The sequence below is a fragment of the Bos taurus genome, chromosome 5 (genome assembly GCF_002263795.3).
Source record: "Bos taurus isolate L1 Dominette 01449 registration number 42190680 breed Hereford chromosome 5, ARS-UCD2.0, whole genome shotgun sequence".
In the NCBI taxonomy this organism is placed as follows: domain Eukaryota; kingdom Metazoa; phylum Chordata; class Mammalia; order Artiodactyla; family Bovidae; genus Bos; species Bos taurus.
The window spans coordinates 100,594,856-100,615,574 of NC_037332.1; the positions used below are offsets into that span (position 1 = coordinate 100,594,856).

Below are 20,719 nucleotides of genomic sequence, written 5' to 3' on the forward strand. Positions count from 1 at the left end.
GACTGGTTTGATCTCCTTGCAGTCCAAGAGTCTTCTCCAACACCACAGTTCAAAAGCATTAATTCTTAAGATAACTACCCGCCCCCCCCACTGTAGAATGATGAAACTTAGAAATTAAAAATCAGATAATGTTGTGTCCAATTAGAAAATTATAAGATGGCCTTGCCTTTTTTGTCACTGTTTTGGAGATTTTCTTTCACTTTCTTATGGTCACAGAGTGGCTTTGATGAGGTTGGTGTCCTGTGATGTTCCCACCTCTACAACAGAAAAATATCCAGGCCTGACTGTGACTGCCACGTCATCTCCTAGCAATGTCAAGGTCTAGCTATTCCTGTCAGCTGGGGGCAGCATTTCATACATTTCAAAGGCAGCTTTTGTCCTCACAATAAGAGAAAGCTAGCTCCAGGTGAACTGGATACCCACATCAAGAATCTGACTATCTGATTGGAAGATATAAAAGACTGTGTACAGGACATCTAACTTACTAAAAGTCTCTCAGCCAATATGTACAGAGACAGTTTCCAATGAGACTGGAATAACGTATGTCTTTTGTCAAGACTCCCTCTTCCCTAGAAAACACTGATTGACCACCAAATAAATTTTCTATCTTTTCTTACTTTATCACTGGACTATCCTCCTTTCCTGTGCATTTATTTTTTTTCCTTAAATATTGAATGTTAGAGTAACATAACTTTTTTCATGAAAAATTCCATATTTGACCTGTGTTTGAGGACTCAGTTTCAAAGGCTGTGAGACTGTATTTTTCTTGCTTCTAATGTTTGACCCCTAGTAGATGAGGCTGATGTAGAGGCTTGTGCAGGATTCCTGGCAGGAATACTATGTATGACTATTCAAAAGAAAATGAAGTAAGTATAAATCTAACAATATGCCTATAAGATATGAGTCCTAATAGCTACAAAATGATAATAAAAGATGGGGCTTCCCTGGTAGCTCAGTAGTAAAGAATCTGCCTGCCAATTCAGGAGTTGTGGCTTCAATTCTTGGGTCAAGAAGAACCCCTGGAGAAGGAAGTGGAAACCCACTTTGGTATACTTGCCTGGGAAATCCTATGGATAGAAGAACCTGGTGGGCTGTAGTCCATGGGGTCACAAAGAGTCAGACATTATTGAGCAACTTAACAACAACAGCAATAAAAATATATAAGAAGATTTCAATAAAGAGATAGATCAAGTTCATGGAATTTTGTCAATAGTCTCCAGTAGCATGCTGTGGGCTTGTGAAATATTTAACAGTTCTCTTGTACTTCAGGAGGCATGTGTCTTAATCATCTATTCATATATTTTATTTAAAGGAAAGTAGCTCCTTTTGATTTGACATGATGGGTTTCTTTAGAATGAACTGTAATAAGAAAAAAAATACATTTGAATATGTATTAGGTCAGATTTTTGAAATGTAAAAGAAATTTGTCACAGAAAGACTGTGACCTTTCCACTACAGTAAGGGTAAAAATTGAAGGCAAAGAAACTCAAGAATGGTCATGGAAGAACAGTTTTAGAGTTATTGGAGGAATATAGATGTCTACAGGTTTCCAACTGATGTCATCATTAGTTTTGCTTTTTCCTGTTTTATTTTTTAATATGAAAATGGGGAGGAAAATTAGTTGTTAAATGTATTAATGAGAGAGAAAGAGTTTACCCTGGGGAAAACAATGTATTCCTTCCCACTACTGTATTTTATTCATTTTAAGTAGTGTAAGGAGGAGTATTGACACCTCAAGCAGCTGTGGATGTCACATTGTCTTTTCTGCTTCCACAAGAAAAAGAAAAAAACAAACTTGATTTGTCCTGGTAATTTGAAAACTTTGATCTAAAGTATTAGTTCCAAAATATTGTTTAAACATTGTTTTTGCGTCTTCCAAATTTGGCACAAATGGACTTTTGAATCAGTATCTCTAAGTGACCTGGAAGTTGATCTCAGAAATTAGCCACTTTGCCATTAGTCATGCTCATAGCATGTGCTCCTGAGACCCCATGACAATGTGAGATTTCTGTTTAAATGAGTAGCCATTCTGAATCTGGATGTTTACTCTCTTATAATTTCATTTGAACATCTTACTTGGGTTAGTAGTCTTGTCTATAAAATGAATGCTTTTTCGTATAAGAAGGAGCTGATATTTTTTATCAATTCAATTTAAAGGAGTCAAAAAATTGGTATTATACAGTGCATCTTGCCTTATGTCCTTTCTACTTGGAGTTGATTCCATTTTTTAACCCAGTACTAATGAAGCTGCTAGAATGTTTTCCTTGTAACAATTGAAACATCAGTTTTACATGTCTGATAGCTTGGTAGGCTGTCAACTTCATGACCACATGGTTATTTTTGCCAACATCCCTACACTGGTTTCTGTTCTCCTCACTCCATTTGTCCTTTTATCTTCTGTGTTAATTGAAAAGAAACAATTCATTTTATCATTCTCTTGGTTTGGTTTCAATAACTTCTATTTTCTTACACAGCCAATGGCCATCTTGTCATATCATGACATGTGTGCTTTTTCTACCTATATTTCTAGTTTCTTGGGTTTTTTTCCCATGGAGTTTTGTGAGGACTCTCCTGTGTAATTGCCAAGGGCTGAGTCAGATCATTTTGACATATATGTTACAAAGATACAAGGGGAATACCTTGTGGCTTCAGAGAATGTTTTCAGCCTCATTTAGGCTTTGCACTTAGCTTATTTTTAGCTACCTCTTAAAGTCTGGTTAAGAGCTTATTCCAGATTTCAGCATGCAATGCTAAAAGTGTATCAGTCATTTCTGGGCAATCAGAAACAGAAGTAGCACTTGTCACTGTGGACTCTGGGCACCTTTCATGATTTGTTATCCCGTAGCCAAGGTAGACATCTGTGTTGGGTAACCTTTCAGGATAATTTGTTTCCAAGTCATCCACAGCTTCTACAGACTGAAAGAGAATTCATATGGCTCTTCATTCATGAGTAGTATTTCAGAGGATGGAGATGATGCTTTTTGCTTTGTTTTTCTCAAAGATGAATTAAAAAAAAAAAAAAGATGAATTCTCTAAGAATGCGGTATTGCTTCTGGGTTTTCTTTTCTTTGAAACTTTGTGATGACTGTATTTCCATGAGAAGTAAAGACAAAACATTTCTGAGGTTGGGGTGGACAAAGGCAGACAGTAAAAATCGGAAAATCATTTTGAAATGTTTCATTTTCAGTTTACCAAAGAATCTATTAGATTGTTAAGAGTTACAGGGAATGAAAACAGAAAAAGCTTCTTTTTTCATTGCCTGTAACTCTTAACAATTTAATAGATTCAAATTGATGTATGGCAAAACCAATACAATATTGTAAAGCAATTAGCCTCCAATTAAAATTAAAAAAAAACTGTGACAGAGACCAAAAAAAAAAAGAAAAGAAAGAACAAGGAAGGCTTCTTTATAGATACAAAAACAGCAATCATTAAAAACCATCAACATTATTCCAAACAACCACAGTAAAATATCCCTCATTGGTTAATTTAGCCTTAAATGAAAATGAAATGTTAGTCAATCAGTCATTCTGACCCTGTGATCTGATGGACTGTAGCCTGCCAGGTCCTCTGTTAATGGGATTTTCCAGACAAGAATACTGAAGTGGGTTGCCATTCCTTTCTCCAGGCAATCTTCCAAGGCATTGAACCAAGGTATTAATTATTCCACTGGACTTTTGGTCAGCAGTTTCATGAAGTTGTTTCTTAACTAAAAAGAGTTCTGGAAATCTTGATCAACACACTGGAAAGATCTGAATATTGTCCAAGTAAGCACATTAGAAGCCTGTCCCCAAAAGTCTATTGTTTGGAGGGGGAGTTTGGGGACTTTGAGGTATCTGGTTCTGTGTTCTTCCATGGGGCTCAAAGGTGCTACTTCTTCAATTCTGGCCTCTAGCTGGTTTCAGGCCCTTTGTATAAGCATCAGAATAAAACAGAACTGCCTGTAGATGTATAGATACATTTTTTTGCTCATTTTACAACAGGTAAAATTGGAGTGGGGCTTCCCAGGTGGTACAGTGGTAAAGACTGTGCCTGCCAATGCAGGAGACGTGGGTTCTATCTCTGGGTCTGGAAGATCCCCTGGAGAAGGAAATGACAGCCTACCCCACTATTCTTGCCTGGGAAATCCTGTAAACAGAGGAGCCAGATGGGCTATAGTCCATGGGGTTGCAAAAGAGTCAGACACAACTTACCAACTGAGCACACACAAAAAATTGGACTACGTGGAAGTTGAGTAGTTTGCCCAGGGTCACAGAAGCAATAAACAAAGAGTCAAGAATTCCCACCAGGAAACCTGGTTCCTATACTATTATCCCAAACAACTAACTGTAAGATGTACCACTACCACCTCCTACACACACATACACACACACACACACACACACACACATGCTGGTGTTCTTAGCAAAGCCACTTATCTTCTGAGGAGCCATCCCTGTCTTAATTGAAACCCTCCCTCTGGCATTTTGAGGTGCTGTTGTCGATGTGTCTGCCTCAAGTAAGCCCCGGGAGGCCCATAGTTTGAAGTTGTTCCAAATATGCCTGGAACAAATTTATCTCCAAGGCCAACCTCTGTGAACACTGAGGGCCTGAGACAAGATCCCTGCTAGCCATGAGGTCCCCTTTGTACACATGAGAAAAAGGGCTTCTTTGGTGGTGTACATGCTTTTTTTAAATGGGTCTCATCTGTCCCTTCAGGGCTGAGACAGAGCCACCCCAACCCATGGAGATATAGAATTTTTCTGAGTTTTCTTATAATAGATCATGCCTACCACAGCTTTTTACATTATGGGTGCAGGACACTTTTTATTTTTTTTATTTATTATTTTTTTAATTTTATTTTATTTTTAAACTTTACAATATTGTATTAGTTTTGCCAAATATCAAAATGAATCCGCCACAGGTATACCCGCATTCCCCATCCTGAACCCTCCTCCCTCCTCCCTCCCCTACCCTCCCTCTGGGTCGTCCCAGTGCACCAGCCCCAAGCATCCAGTACCGTGCATCAAACCTGGACTGGTGACTCATTTCATACATGATATTATACATGTTTCAATGCTATTCTCCCAAATCTTCCCACCCTCTCCCTCTCCCACAGAGTCCATAAGACTGATCTATACATCGGTGTCTCTTTTGCAGTCTCGTACACAGGGTTATTGTTACCATCTTTCTAAATTCCATATATATGTGTTAGTATACTGTATTGGTGTTTTTCTTTCTGGCTTACTTCACTTTGTATAATAGGTTCCAGTTTCATCTTTTTAAATCCAACATTGTTTGTTTAAAAATTACCTTGTCCACTTCCAAAATTCCAACTGGAGTACTTGGCTTAGAGACAGTGAGGTTTACAACTGGCAGAAGATCAACCATGCAGATCAACTATGCAGCTTGAAGGATTTAATGATGCTGTGCATATAGGAGTGTCAACAAGTCTTTACTGCTTTAAGGTATAGTAGGTTTGCAGTGCTTCCTGTAGAGAGGCCAATGTCTATCACGTTGGCCTTATTTTTGTGGTGAAAGGAGATTTCACAGAATTTTCAACAAAAAATACAACAGGTAAACCTCAGCTGGAAATAGTGGTGGTTGTGGCATGGGGTGGGGGGCTGCTTTGTAGTTCAGTGCAGACCACAAGGTTCTCACACATTTGCAAGGCACTGTGAGGGCTTCCCAGATAATCACGATGGTGTGATCACTGACCTAGAGCCAGACATCCTGGAATGTGAAATCAAGTGCGCCTTAGAAAGCATCACTATGAACAAAGCTAGTGGAGGTGATGGAATTCCAGTTGAGCTATTCCAAATCCTGAAAGATGATGCTGTGAAAGTGCTGCCCTCAATGTGCCAGGAAATTTGGAAAACTCAGCAGTGGCCACAGGACTGGAAAAGGGCAGTTTTCATTCCAATCCCAAAGAAAGGCAATGCCAAAAATGGTCAAACTACCGCACAATAACACTCATCTCACATGCTAGTAAAGTAATGCTCAAAATTCTCCAAGCCAGGCTTCAGCAATATGTGAACCATGAACTTCCTGATGTTCAAGCTGGTTTTAGAAAAGGCAGAGGAACCAGAGATCAAATTGCCAACATCCGCTGGATCATGCAAAAAGCAAGAGAGTTCCAGAAAAACATCTATTTCTGCTTTATTGACTATGCCAAAGCCTTTGACAGTGTGGATCACAATAAATTGTGGAAAATTCTGAAAGAGATGGGAATACCAGACCACCTGATCTGCCTCTTGAGAAATTTGTATGCAGGTCAGGAAGCAACAGTTAGAACTGGACATGGAACAACTGACTGGTTCCAAATAGGAAAAGTAGTACATCAAGGCTGTATATTGTCACCCTGTTTATTTAACCTATATGCAGAGTACATCATGAAAAATGCTGGACTGGAAGAAACACAAGCTGGCATCAAGATTGCCAGGAGAAATATCAATAACCTCAGATATGCAGATGACACCACCCATATGGCAGAAAGTGAAGAGGAACTAAAAAGCCTCTTCATGAAAGTGAAAGTGGAGAGTGAAAAAGTTGGCTTTAAGCTCAACTTTCAGAAAATGAAGAGCATGGCATCTGGTCCCATCACTTCATGGGAAATAGATGGGGAAACAGTGGAAACAGTGTCAGACTTTATTTTTCTGGGCTCCAAAATCACTGCAGATGGTGACTGCAGCCATGAAATTAAAAGACGCTTACTCCTTGGAAGGAAAGTTATGACCAACCTAGATAGCATATTCAAAAACAGAGACATTACTTTGCCAACAAAGGTTTGTCTAGTCAAGGCTATGGTTTTTCCTGTGGTCATGTATGGATGTGAGAGTTGGACTGTGAAGAAGGCTGAGTGCCGAAGAACTGATGCTTTTGAACTGTGGTGTTGGAGAAGACTCTTGAGAGTCCCTTGGACTGCAAGGAGATCCAACCAGTCCATTCTGAAGGAGATCAGCCCTGGGATTTCTTTGGAAGGAATGATGCTAAAGCTGAAACTCCAGTACTTTGGCCACCTCACGTGAAGAGTTGACTCATTGGAAAAGACTCTGATGCTGGGAGGGATTGGGGGCAAGAGGAGAAGGGGACGACAGAGGATGAGATGGCTGGATAGCATCACTGACTCGATGGATGTGAGTCTGAGTGAACTCTGAGAGTTGGTGATGAACAGGGAGGCCCGGCATGCTGCGATTCCTGGGGTCACGAAGAGTCGAACACGACTGAGCGACTGATCTGATCTGATCTGATCTGATCTGTGATCACATCTCCTCTAACCATCAGTCAGAAGGGAGGGTGAGGTTGATTCCATCCCACCAAGGGATACATCTGGCCAGAGAGAGGGTCAGAAGGTAGGGGAGGTCACCCGTGACTCTGACAGGAGCAGTTTTGGTGAAATGGTAGAGAAAAAGAAGAACACCATACACAAACAAAACCAGACATTCATGTGGGTTCAAGGAAGAGACTCGGAGGAACAAGTCAAGAGGGGATTGTAGACAACTCTTTAGAAGATATATTTTGTAAAAAGGAGTACCAAGATAGCTGAAAATTGAAATCATTACAATGAAATTGTGGTTAAAGGTGTTTAACCCAAAGGAATCCTTAATTTAGTTCCAGACACTATTTTTTGTTAACTTATTTAAGAGTTAAATCAGATAGTTTGAAACCATTGACTGTTTTATTCTCACTAGAGAGCCAAGGTCCTAGGTAATGAGACAGGTGAGTTTGGATGGAATGGTTAATGACAGACCAGCAGCTGATGCAGGCATACAGGATCATTGAAAAGAGTGGGCCTGGGATTCAACCTTCGGCTCTGAGTGGCACCTGCCCATTGGCAGCAGTAGTTCTAGTTCTAGGGGGGAGATACCATGTGTTCTGAAATCAGACTGAGGAACTCAGGCTACACCAGGGCCCTACAGAGGGCACTAGGGATTGGAGCAGTGAGGAACCAGAAGAAATGAGAGCAAGACCAGCTGGCTACTCCTGAACCAAGATCCTGAACAGAAGGAGGTAGCCAGCACCAGTGGGTGATGGAGAAGTAGTTGCTGATATCCAGGATCAGATCCATGTGTGACAGAGGAGGCATTGTTCCTGGGCAGATGGAGCTGAAGTCCCTGAAGGACTGGCCCTTAACTGTCTTCTCTGGCTCTGCCAGCCCTGGGGCTTCATTTGCCAGACCCATCATTAGAAAATGAAGATGAAGATGAGGAGTGAGCTACAGCATGGAGCAAACACAGTTCTGTTCCCATGGACCCAGGACCCAGAACGCACAGAACTGATGAAAAGGAGAATGGCTGGAGTACATCTGTCTGCACCAGGGGTTCCTGCCCAGACTCAGAAGATTATCAGTTGTCCAGTGGGAAGATGTGGTATAGTAGGTCCTCCAAGCTAGGCAGAATGGCCTGCCTGGAAGTGACCACCCTTAGAGTGGCTGTATCTACCTGCATTCCAAACCAGAACCAGCACCGTACTGAATACATCTTGGTTGAAATGTCCATCTCCATCCTCCCTATATATACAGCCTATGGACCATAGCCTGCCAGGCTCCACTGTCCAAGGGATTCTCCACACAAGAATACTGGAATGGGTTGCCGTACATTCCTCCAGGGAATCTTCCAGACCCAGGGATCAAACCAGAGTCTTTTTAAGTCTCTCTTATGTCAGGCAGGTTCTTTATCACTTGTGCCACCAAGAAGCCCATATATATATATGTATGTCAATCCTAAACTCCCAATCTATCGCCCTCCTCTCCCTCCACTCTTCCTGGTAATTATAAGTTTGTTCTCTAAGTTTGTATGTTTCTGTTTCGTAAATAAATTCATTTGTATCATTTTTTAGATTCCACATACAAGAAATATCATATGATATTTGTCTTTCTTTGCCTGATTTACTTTACTTAATATGATCATCTCTAGTTCCATCCATGTTGCTGCAAATGGCATTATTCATTCTTTTTAATGGCTGAGTAATATTCCATTGTATATATGTGCCATAGCTTCCTAATGCACTCATCTGTTGATGGACATTTAGGTTGCTTCCACGAACATGGACTTAAGACAAATAGAAATACCTACTACTATACACCTCCAAAGGAAGGGATTCAAAATGACAAGTTTTTTTGTTAAATACCTCTTCTTTACATTGTTTTTTCTCTTTTTTCCCAACTGTCATTTCCTGCTGTGTAGTCTTATGTTCCACCCTAGGCATATTTTCATCCCTTACTTCTAATCTACCATTTATAGTTTGTGAACTACTCAAATAATCAAACCCATCAGAATTGTGCATAATGTAACTATGTAACTGATTTTGAACCAGGATCAGAATGGTACACACTTCTGAACAGTATTTATTTTAAGAGCTTTATTCTGAGCACAATGTTTCAGCAGGTCTTTATAAAATTAATAAATTCTTTGATGGACTTAAGTATTATTCATATACTTGATTCTTAACTCTATTAATGAGGTTTTCCTCTCAGTTAAATTAATTACCATAGTGATTAATTTTTGAGTTGTACTCTGTCCCCCATGATGAAATGCAGATCTCCTAATGTGTGAAAGCTGAGTATGTCAGGAGATTTTCCCTATGGAAGACTCAGCCAATGCAGTTCTATCATTTCTCTGCTACAAACAAAGCTGCAAAGCATAGTACTGCACAGGTGCTTATTCTGAGAATTTCTTTCCAGTAGAAAACTACAAGTTTATAGAATATGCACTTTCTTCAACTTTATTAGATATTGACAAATTTTTCTTAAAAGAAATTGTAGCAGTTTATATTTTCATTAGCAAATAATGAGAATTCTGGAAAATTATTTGTCATTGACACCTCAAACACTGGGCTTCTCTGGCAACTCAACAGTAAAGAATCTGCCTGCTGGCGCAGGAGAGGCAGAGTGGATCCCAGGGTCAGGAAGATCTCCTGGAGAAGGAAATAACAACCCACTCCAGCATTCTTCCCTGGGAAACCCCATGGACAGAGGATCCTGGTGGGCTATAGTCCATGGGATCTCAAAAATGTTGGACATGACTTAACAACTAAAGAGCAACAACCTCAAAGATTGCCTCTCTATCTTTTTATTTCATTTATTTCTTATGGAATGCTTATTAAATGTTTTCTGGCATCTTCTCATTCTATCTTCCAAGTTTTTTAAATGTCTCACATTTTTTAAATCTCTTTATTATCCTCAGCTTTAAGTTCAGTTCAGTTCAGTCGCTCAGTCATGTCCGACTCTTCGCGACCACATGGATCACAGCATGCCAGGCCTCCCTGTCCATCACCAACTCCCAGAGTTCACTCAGACTCACATCCACTGAGTAAGTGATGCCATCCAGCCATCTCATCCTCTGTCGTCCCCTTCTCCTCCTGCCCCCAATCCCTCCCAGCATCAGTCTTTTCCAATGAGTCAACTCTTCGCATGAGGTGGCCAAAGTACTGGAGTTTCAGCTTTAGCATCATTCCTTCCAAAGAAATCCCCAGGCTGATCTCCTTCAGAATGGACTGGTTGGATCTCCTTGCAGTCCAAGGGACTCTCTAGAGTCTTCTCCAACACCACAGTTCAAAAGCATCAATTCTTCCCTGGAGAATTGTCACAGCTATTTGTAAGGCCTCCTCAGACAGCCATTTTGCTTTTTTGCGTATCTTTTCAGTCCATGGAGCTGAAAAGAGTCTGACACAACTGAGGACGTGAGCACAGGAGGTAAGCCACTAACAGGGTTAGAACCCAAATACAACCACCCAGGTATATGGAACCAACTGCACTCTCTATCAAAACAATCTGTAAGAGTCCTTTCAAAATAAACTTTGAAGGCTGCATAATCACAGTGTGCTTTGGATTTACTCTCTGTGCTTCATAAGAAATTGTCAAAGTTACACTTCAAGAATTTCGAAGTATGATAGAACCAATACAATATTGTAAAGTTTAAAAATAAAATTAAATTAAAAAAAAATAAAAAATACCAAAAGGATTACAAAAAAAAAAGAATTAGGTAACTGCTACATGGCTAAAAATAATAAACAATAAAAATAAGTAAATGTGTAAAAGGTAATAAGTATGAAAGTGAAAGTGAAAAAGAAATCACTCAGTTGTGTCTGACTCTTTGTGACACCAGGGACTGTAGCATACAAGGCTCCTCCATCCGTGGAATTTTCCAGGCAAGAGTACTGGAGTGGGTTGCCATTTCCTTCTCCAAATAAGTACGAAGGAGAGAAAAGGGTAAACACCCAGGACTGATTTTCCAGGCAAGAGTATTGGAGTGGGGTGCCATTGCCTTCTCCAAGATATTTATAGCAAGTATTTCCTGTACATAAAGATAACTGGCCTAATTCTCTTGCAGTGGAAATTTTTGAACCTTAAACACACACACACACAAATCTGCAGTATTTTTCCTCATTGTCATGTTGAAAATGTTTTGAATATTGGTATAATTCATTCTGAAACAAGCTAGAGTGCATTGACTATTTGGAAAAGTTTGTATTTGGTCTTGTCTTAATCAGGAGCCCACCAGGCCCCTCCATTCATGGGATTTTCCAGGCAAGAGTACTGGAGTGGGGTGCCATCGCCTTCTCCTGGCCTGCTGCAATTCATGGGGTCGGGAAGAGTCAGACCCGACTGAGTGACTGAACTGAACTAAACTGAATTGCTTAAATTTAGCAGGCATCATTTTGTTTATGATTCCATACCTGGATAAGCTAGTCAAATGTGCACACAGTTTCATGTGTCAATCTATAACATAATGGGGTGACTCTGCTATACTCTCTAATCTTAGACAGTATATCCATTGTCCCACTGTATTCCTCCAACAGTTGACCATTTCCTATTCTCTGGTTGGGGAGAGGAAAGAGATCCCATTGAAAACAATGCTCTTACATTTTTACTATTTTCAAATGCGTATCCTTCCTTCTTTTATTTATTATTACTGAACACTAGCTTTCCATCAGCTATGTAACTTTTCTTGTTATTTTTTCTGTTGTAAAAACACATCATATAAAATTTACCTTCTTAATACTTTTAAAGCATACATTTAAGTAATGTTAGCTATATTCATACTGTGAGACTGAGCTCCAGAATTTTTTCATCTTGCAAATCTGAAACTCTGTAACTATTAAGCAACTCCCTCCCCACTTCCCAGCCAGTAGTCTATTTTCTGTTTCTGTGAATTTTATGTTTTAGATACCTCTTAAAAGTGGGATAATATACTGTCTTTTTATAACTGGCTTATTTCACATAATATAATATCCTCTAGATTCATTTCTATTGCTGAGTGTGACAGAATCTCCTTCCCCCTTAAGGATGAATAATATTCTGCAAAGCCTTTGACTGTGTGGATCACCAGAAACTGTGGAAAATTCTGAAAGTGATGGGAATACCAGACCACCTGATCTGCCTCTTGAGAAATTTGTATGAAGGTCAGGAAGCAACAGTTAGAACTGGACATGGAACAACAGACTGGTTCCAAATAGGAAAAGGAGTTCGTCAAGGCTATATATTGTCACCCTGTTTATTTAATTTATATGCAGAGTACATCATGAGAAACGCTGGGCTGGAAGAAACACAAGCTGGAATCAAGATTGCCGGGAGAAATATCAATCACCTCAGATATGCAGATGACACCACCCTTATGGCAGAAAGTGAAGAGGAACTAAAAAGCCTCTTGGTGAAAGTGAAAGTGGAGAGTGCAAAAGTTGGCTTAAAGCTCAACATTCAGAAAATGAAAATCAGGGCATCTGGTCCCATCACTTCATGGGAAATAGATGGGGAAACAGTGGAAACAGTGTCAGACTTTATTTTTCTGGGCTCCAAAATCACTGCAGATGGTGACTGCAGCCATGAAATTAAAAGACGCTTACTCCTTGGAAGGAAAGTTATGACCAACCTAGATAGCATATTCAAAAACAGAGACATGACTTTGCCAACAAAGGTTCGTCTAGTCAAGGCTATGGTTTTTCCTGTGGTCATGTATGGATGTGAGAGTTGGACTGTGAAGCAGGCTGAGTGCTGAAGAACTGATGCTTTTGAACTGTGGTGTTGGAGAAGACTCTTGAGAGTCCCTTGGACTGCAAGGAGATCCAACCAGTCCATTCTGAAGGAGATCAGCTCTGGGATTTCTTTGGAAGGAATGATGCTAAAGCTGAAACTCCAGTACTTTGACCACCTCATGCGAAGAGTTGACTCATTGGAAAAGACTCTGATGCTGGGAGGGATTGGGGGCAGGAGGAGAAGGGGACGACAGAGGAAGAGATGGCTGGATGGCATCACTGACTCGATGGACGTGAGTCTGAGTGAACTCCGGAAGTTGGTGATGGACAGGGAGGCCTGGCGTGCTGTGATTCATGGGGTCGCAAAGTTCGGACACGACTGAGTGACTGATCTGATCTGATATGTATATACCACATTTTCTATAACCATTTATCTTTGATAGACATTTAGATTGCTTCAGCTCTTGGCTATTGCGAAAAGTGTTGTTATAAACATGGGTATGCAAATATTTCTTTGAGATTCTGCTTTCAATTTTTTTAATATATTCCTAAAAGTTGGATTATTGGAAAATATAATAGTTCTATTTTTAAATTTTGAGAAACTATGTTCTTTACCATAGTGAATGCACCATTTTGCAATCGAGTCAACAGGCCCAAGGGTTCCAGTTTCTCTACATCTTGCCAACATTTATTATTGTCTTTAATTTTTTTATATTAATTATCCTAACATGTGAGGTGATATCACACTGTGGTTTTGATTTGCATTTTTCAGACTGTTAGTGATGAGAATCATTGTTTCATATGCTTGTTGGTCATGTGGACATCATCTTTGGAGAAATAAATATTCAAATCCTTTGCTCATTTTTTAGTCAGGCTCTGACTTTTTTTGTTGATGAGTCATAGAAGTTCTTAACATATGGGGTTACATATTAACCCCTTATCATGTATTTTCCAAATATTTTCTCCTATTTAGTAGACTGTCTTTTCACTCTGTTGATTGTGTTTTTTAATGCACAAAAGTTTTTAAGTTTAATGCTGTCCCATTTGTCTATTTTTGCTTTTGTTGTCTGTGTTTCTGATATCATGTAAAAGAAATTATTGTCAAGTCATGAAGCTTTTCCTATATCTTTTCTTTTAGAAGTTTTATAGTTATAGGTGATAAAGGTGGAGTCGCTCAGTTGTGTCTGACTCTTTGCGACCTCATGGGCAGTAGCCCGCACCAGACTCCTCCATCCATGGGATTTTCTAGGCAAGAGTACTGGAGTGGTTTGCCATTTCCTTCTCCAGGGAATCTTCCTGACCCAGGGATCGAACCCATGTCTCCCAGATTGTAGACAGACACTTTACCATCTGAGCCACCAGGGAATGTTCTTATAGACCTTTGATCCATTTTGAGTTAATTTTTGTGTATAGTGTAAGATAAGGGTCAACTTTATCATGTGGCATGAAGACATCTAGTTTTTCCAATATCTTTTTTTGAAAAGATGGTTTTTTGCCCATTGAATATCCCTGGCACTGCTGTTAAAGATCTTATGGCCATAATATGCAGGTGTATTTCTGGATTCTTTATTCTATTTCATTGACCTACTTGCCTATTTCTATGCTAGTACTATGTTGTTTTGTTTACTGTTAATTTGCAAGATGTTTTCAAATCAGGAAGTTCAGTACTCCAACTTTGTTCTTCATTTACAGAATTGCTTTGTTTATTTGAGGTTCCCTAAAGATTCTGTGTGACTTTTAATTTTTTAAAGAATGATTCTTTTATATTTCTAAAAACAAATGCCACTGGGATATTGATAGGGATTGTATTGAATCTGTAGATCAGTTTGGATAGTATGTACATCTTTTTTTAATTGAGGTATAGCTGGTATAAAATATGGTTCATGTATACAACATAATGACTCACATTTTTAAAGGTTATTCCATATTTCTAGTTTTAAAATTTTGGCTATATTCTTTGTATTGTAAAATATGTCTTTGTTGCTTATTTTTATTTTATTCATAGCAATTTGTACCTCTTAATCCACTACCCCTATCTTGCCACTCTTGCCTTCCATCTTCTTACTGGTAACCACTAATTTGTCCTCTATATCTATGAGTCTGTTTCTTCTTTGTTATTTCCATTAGTTTACTCTTTTATTTTTTTTTACTTTCTTTTTTTTTATTTTATTCTATTTTTTAACTTTATAATACTGTATTGGTTTTGCCATACATCAACATGAATCCGCCACAGGTATACACGTGTTCCCCATCCTGAACCCTCCTCCCTCCTCCCTCCCTGTACCATCCCTCTGGGTCGTCCCAGTGCACCAGCCCCAAGCATCCAGTATCGTGTATCGAACCTGGACTGGCGACTTGTTTCATATATGATATTATACATGTTTCAATGCCATTCTCCCAAATCTTCCCACCCTCTCCCTCTCCCAGAGTCCAAAAGACTGTTCTATACATCAGTGTCTCTTTTGCTGTCTCGTATACAGGGTTATTGTTACCATCTTTCTAAATTCCATATATATGCGTTAGTATACTGTATTGGTATTTTTCTTTCTGGCTTACTTCACTCTGTATAATAGGCTCCAATTTCATCCACCTCATTAGAACTAATTCAAATGTATTCTTTTTAATGGCAGAGCAATACTCCATTTTGTGTATATGTACCACAGCTTTCTTATCCATTCATCTGCTGATGGGCATCTAGGTGCTTCCATGTCCTGGCTATTATAAACAGTGCTGCGATGAACATTGCGGTACACATGTATCTTTCAATTCTGGTTTCCTCAGTGTGTATGCCCAGCAGTGGGATTGCTGGGTCATAAGGCAATTCTATTTCCAGTTTTTTGTTTGTTTGTTTGTTTTTGTTTTTTTTATTTTTTTTTTATTTTTTTTCTTTAATAGAAAATTATTTAATTAGTATACATGTGTTCCCCATCCTGAACCCTCCTCCCTCCTCCCTCCCCACACCATCCCTCTGGGTCGTCCCTGTGCACCAGCCCCAAGCATCCAGCATCGTGCATTGAACCTGGACTGGCATCTCGTTTCATACTCCACACTGTTCTCCATAGTGGCTGTACTAGTTTGCATTCCCACCAACAGTGTAAGAGGGTTCCCTTTTCTCCACACCCTCTCCAGCATTTATTGCTTATAGACTTTTGGATCTAAATATACGTTTCTCCAAAGAAGACATACAGATGGCTAACAAGCACATGAAAAGATGCTCAACATCACTCATTATCAGAGAAATGCATCAAAACCACTATCAGGTACCATTTCATGCCAGTCAGAATGGCTACTCTATCTTTTAGATTACACTTACAAGTGATCTCATACAGTATTTATCTTTCTTTCTCTGACTTATTTCACTTAGCACAATACCTTCCAAGGCCATCCATGTTGTTGCAAAAGGCAAGATTTTGTCTTTTTATGTCTGAGTAGTATTCCATTGTGGGCTTCCCTGGGAGCAAAAAAGATCGAAGGAGTGACAGATTTCCTCTTCTTGGGCTCCAAAATCACTGCAGATGGTGACTGCTGCCATCAAATCAAAAGACAATTGTTTCTTGGCAGGACAGCAATGACAAACCTAAACAGTGTGTTGAAAAGCAGAGACATTACTCTGATAACAAATTCTCGGTAGTCAAGGCTATGATCTTCCCAGTGGTCACATACAGTTGTGAAAGCTAGACAGTAAATAAGACAGAGCACCAAAGAATCGATGCCTTCAAACTGTGGTGCTGGAGAAGACTCCTGAAAGTCCCCTGGACAGCAAGGAGATCAAACCAGTCAATTTTAAGAGTGATCAACCCTGAATATTCACTGGAAGGACTGATGCTGAAGCTGAAGCTCCAGTATTTTGGTCATCTGATGCAAACAGATGACTCTTTGGAAAAGTCCCTGATGCTGGGAAAGATTGAGGGCAGAAGGAGAAGAGGGAGTCAGGGGATGAGATGTCTGAACCGCATCACCGATGCAATGAACATGAACTTGGGCAAACCTCGGGAGGTGCTGAGGGACAGGGAGACCAGGTGTGCTACAGTCTACGGGGTCGCAAAGAGTTGGACACACCTGGGTGACTGAACAACAAGTATTCCATTATGTATATACACCACATCTTCTTAATCCATTCATCTGTTGATGGACAGAGGTTGCTTCCGTATCTTGGCAATTGTCGTTAATGCTGCTATAAAAAATTGAGGGTACGTATCTTTTCATATTAGGGTTTTTATTTTTACAAATACATACCCAGGAGTAGGATTTCTGGGTCATATGGCAAATCTAGTATGCACAAACTAAGAATATTAATCTTAAGTCTTTTGATCCATGAACATGGGATGCCTCTTCATTTATTTATTTCTTCCTTAATTTCTTTCAGCAATATTTTGTGGTTTTCAGTGTACAAGTCTGTAACCTCCTTAATTAAGTTTTCCTAAGTATTTTATTCTTTTTGATGCTATTTCTAATTAACAAATTTAATTTCCTTTCCAGATCATTAATTAGTGTATAAAAATGCAACTGCTTTCTGTGTATTGACTTTATTCTGAAACTTAGCCAAATTCATTTATTAGTTCAATAATTTTTTTGTGTGTGTGGAATCCTACTGTTTTTCTGCATATGAAATTATGTTCTCTCCAAACAGATACATTAACTTCTTTATTTTTTTTTTAACTTAAATGCCTTTATTTGCTTTTCTTGTCTAGTACTTCCAATACTAGGTTGAAGAGAAGCGGTGAGAGCAGGCATCCTTGCCTTGTTCTAGACCCCAGAGGAAAAGCTCTCAGTTTTATACCATTGATTGTGCTGTTGTTTGTTGCTCAGTTGCTTAGTCGTGTCTGACTTTTTGCCAACCAATGGACTACAGCACACAGAACTTCCTTGCACTTCAGTAACTACCAGAGCTTGCTCAAACTGATGTTCATTGAGTCGATGATGCCACCAAACCATCTGACCCTCTGTTGGCCCCTTCTCCTCTGTTCAATCTTTCCCAGCCTCAGGGTCTTTTCCAATGAGTCAGCCCTTTGCATCAGGTGGCCAAAGCATTGGAGCTTCAGCATCAGTCCTTGCAATGAATATTCAGGGTTGATTTCTTTTAGGTTTGACTGGTTTGACCTCCTTGCAAATCAAAGGACTCTCAAAAATCTTCTCCAGCACCACAGTTGAAAAGAATCAATTCAGTGCTCAGCCTTCTTTATGGTCCAACTCTCACATCTGTACATGACTACAAGAAAAACCATAGCTTACGGACCTCTGTTGGCAAAGTGATGTCTCTGTTTTTTAATACACTGTCTAGGATGATCATAGCTTTTCTTCCAAGGAGCAAATGTCTTTTAATTTCATGGCTGCAGTCACTATCTTCAGTGATTTGGGAGCCCAAGAAAATAAAATCCATCACTGTTTCCATTGTTTCCCCATCCATTTGCCATGAAGTGATGAGACCAGGTGCCATGAACTTGGTCTTTTGAATGTTGAGTTTTAAGCCAGTTTTTTCACTCTCCTCTTTCACCTTCATCAAGAGGCTCTTTGGTTCTTCTTCACTTTCTGTCATCTGCAGATGATATCATCTGCAGGGTGATATCATTTGCATATCTGAGGTTATTGATATTTTTCCTGGCGATCTTGATTCCAGCTTAAGATTCATCCAGCTTGGCATTTCACATGATACACTTTGCATATACGTTAAATAAGCAGAGTGACAATATATAGCCTTGACATACTCCTTTCCCAATTTACAACCATTCCATTGTTCCATGTCCAGTTTTAACTGCTGCTTCTTGACCTGCATACAGATTTCATAGGAGACAGGTAAAGAAAGTGAAGTCGCTCAGTCGTGTCCGACTCTTTGTGATCCAGTGGACTGTAGCCCACCATGCTCCTCTGTCCATGGGATTTTCCAGGCAAGAGTACTGGAGTGGGTTGCCATTTCCTTCTCCAGAGGATCTTCCCAACCCAGGGATCTAACCCAGGTCTCCCACATTATAAGCAAGATGCTTTACCATCTGAGCCACCAGGTATTCCCATCTCTTGAAGAATTTTCCAGTTTGTTGTGATCCACACAGTCAAAGGCGTTAGCTTAGTCAATGAAGCAGAAGTATATGTTTTCCTGGAACTCTCTTGCTTTTTCTATCATCTAATGGATGTTGGCAATTTGATCTCTAGTTCCTCTGCCTTTTCTAAATCCAGCTTGTATACCTGAAAATTCTCAGTTTACACACTGTCAAAGCCTAACTTGGAGGATTTTGAGAATAACCTTGCTAGCATGTGAAATGAGTGCAATTCTGTGGTTTGAACATTCTTTGGCATTGCCTTTCTTTGGGATTGGAATGAAAACAGATATTTTCCAGTCCTGTGGCCACTGATGAGTTTTCCAAATTTACTGGCATATTGAGTGCAGCGCTTTCACAGCATCATCTTTTAGGATTTGAAATAGCTCAGCTGGAATCCCATCACCTCTACTAGCTTTGTTAGAAGTAATACTTCCTAAGGCCCACTGTACTTCACACTCCAGGATGTCTGGCTCTAGGTGAGAGACCACACCATCATGGTTATCTGGGTTATGAGATCCTTTTTTGTACAGTTCTTCTGTGTATTCTTGTGCTGTTAGCTGTGGCCTTTTCATAACTGATCTTTATTCTATTGGGGTAATTTCCTTCTGTTCCTAGTTTGTTGAGTGTTTTTGTCATGAACACGTATGGAATTTTTCAAGTGGTTTTTTCTCCATCAGTTAAAAATATCATGTGGTTTTTGTCCCTCATTTTATTAATATGGTGTATTACATTGACTGATTTTCCTATGTTAAACCATTCAACTATCCCAGAAATAAATCCACTTAGTCATGATATATAATCCTTTTATTGTGTTGTTGAACTCAGTGCATTTGTAGGTTCCTGCAATTTTTATCAGTGTTCATCAGGAATATTAGTATAGTCTTCCTTTAGTGTCTTTATATGGCTTTGGTATCAGGGCAATGCTGTTCTCATAGAGCTGGACATGTTCCATCTTCTTCAGATTTCAGGAGAATTCGTGTTAATTTTTATTTAAAGGTTAAGTAGACGTTTCCAACCAATTGATCTTTTCTTTGCTATGAGATTTAAAAATACTTACTTCTTAAATAGTATTTAAATCTTACCCATTGTTGAATTGTTCAGATTTTCAGTTTCTTTCTGTTTCAGTATTAGTACATTTCTAGAGCTATATCCATTTCTTCTAGGTTATCCAACTTGTTGGTATTCAATTATTCATAATATTCTCTTCTTTAATATATATCCCTATATCCTCATCAATTATTTTAAATTCTTTGCCAGGTAGCTCATTGATCTGATTCTTCTAGAATCAGCTCCTGGAGTTTTTCTTTTATTGCTTTATTTGTTATGTTTTGTCATCTTTGTTATGGTTCTCTGTTGTATATGTGTGTATATCCTCTGTATTTGTCTTTCTACCTATCATAGTGACAGTAAATTTCTAATTTCTAATAATCTGTGTTTAGAAAGGGTTACAGAGGAGATTAGATGATCAATGAATTCAATAACACAACTAAAAAAGTCTCCAAATGTAAGTTCTCTTGAGGAATTTATTTTATATGTATATAATGGTAATTGAATAATAAGGGTCTTTTCAATTATATAATTGTGAAGATGGTTGAACAAAAAATCCATCAATACACTTCACACTATATATGGACAAATGAAGACTCTCCTTTGGTTTATATTTCTACCAGTTTATACTTTTGAAGCTCACATAATTTTGCAAGATTCTGGTTCAAAAGTATACTCTTTCCTCA

The 20,719-nt window shown here is 39.1% G+C and overlaps 1 pseudogene; it reads left to right on the plus strand.

Moving 5' to 3' along the window:
* The first annotated feature begins 7,720 nt into the window (after positions 1-7,720).
* Positions 7,721-8,395, plus strand: LOC100297770 (male-enhanced antigen 1-like; annotated as a pseudogene).
* The last annotated feature ends 12,324 nt before the right edge of the window (positions 8,396-20,719 follow it).